The sequence below is a fragment of the Colobus angolensis genome, unplaced genomic scaffold (assembly GCF_000951035.1).
Source record: "Colobus angolensis palliatus isolate OR3802 unplaced genomic scaffold, Cang.pa_1.0 Scaffold103, whole genome shotgun sequence".
NCBI lineage: Eukaryota > Metazoa > Chordata > Mammalia > Primates > Cercopithecidae > Colobus > Colobus angolensis.
This window is the reverse complement of record NW_012111253.1, coordinates 5,590,291-5,591,974: the sequence shown is the minus strand read 5'-3', so window position 1 is coordinate 5,591,974 and position 1,684 is coordinate 5,590,291.

The window sequence follows — 1,684 nt, the reverse complement described above, 5'->3', positions numbered from 1 at the left end:
TTTTTGAGATGGAATCTCACTCTGTCGCCCAGGCTGGAGTGCAGTGGCACGATCTCGGCTCACGGCAACCTTCACCTCCCAGGTTCAAGTGATGCTCCCACCTCAGCCTCCCAAGTAGCTGGGATTACATGCTCCCACCACCATGCCCGGCTAATTTTTATATTTTTAGTAGAGACGGGATTTCACCATGTTGGCCAGGCTAGTCTCGAACTCCTGACCTCAGGTGATCTACCCGCCTCGGGCTCCAAAAGTACTGGGATTACAGGCATGAATCACTGAGCTCGGCCTACTACATTGCTTTCTGAGCACCTCTTACTAATATTATTGCTCTACAATTGTCCAAAACTATTTACCTCTTGCTCAGTTATCCGAATTTTTGCTTGTTGCTGTGCTCTGTCATTGATTGATTTCATAAACATTCTTTCTTCTTTTTAAAAAATTTTGATTGATTGAGCCCAGGAGGTCAAGGCTGTAGTGAGCCATGATTGTGCCACTGCACTCCAGCCTCAGTGACAGAGCAAGACACTTTCCTCTCCCCTTCTCCCCCGCAAACATTTATAATGGCTTTATTGAAATATAATTCACAGGCCATACAATTTCACCCATTTAAAGAGTACAATTTGTTGGCCTTTAGTATATTAAAAGTTTTTCAACCATCACCACAATTTTAGAACATTTTTATCACAGCAGAAAGAAACTGTACTAATTAGCAGTCACTCCTCATTTACCCTCCAAAACCACAAGCCCTAGGCGATCACTAATCTACTTTCTGTCTCTATAGATTTGCCTATTCAGGACATTTTATATAAATGGAATCAATACAGTATGTGATCTTCTGTGATCTGGCTTCTTTCACGTAGCATAATCTTTTCAAGGTTCATCCATGTTGTAGCATGTATGAGTACTTCATTCCTTTTTTAATGCCTAATAACATTCCATTGTATGGCATATTAATATTAATACCACATTTGGCAATTCAGTGGAGAAAGAATAGACTATTCAACAAATTGTATTAAAATAATTGTACATACCTATACAAAAAAAGTCAATTTGGGCCTAAACCTCATCTCTTTTCTAAAAATTAATTTGAAATTGATCCCATATCTAAATGTAAAACATAAAACTATAAACCTTTTAGAAAGAAGCACAGGAGAAAATCATCATCATCAGTGGTTAGGCAAAGATTTCTTAGACACAACACCAAAAGTACGATCCATTTTAAAAAAAGAACTTGTATGTCCAGTCCAGGATATACAAAGAACCCTCAAAACCAAACAGTTAGAAAACAAACAGCCCAATTTTTAAAAGGGGCAAAAACTAAAAATACAACCCAGCAATCACACTCCTGGGTATATATCCCAGAGAAATAACAATTTGTGTCCATACAAACCTGTACACAGATGATCATAGCAACATTATTTGCAATGTTCAAAACCTTGAAATAATCAAAATGTTCCTCTATAGTTGACTAGTTAAACATACTGTGGTACATCCATACCACAGATTACTCAGCAGTAAAAAGCAATGAACTATTAATATATGCAACAACTTGGATGGTTCTCAAGGGTATTCTGCTGTACACTGAGTCAAAAAAAGCCAACTTCAAAATGTCACATACTATATGATTCCGTTAATATAATATTCTCAAAGTAACAAAAGAATAGAGATGGAGGCCAGGCGCGGT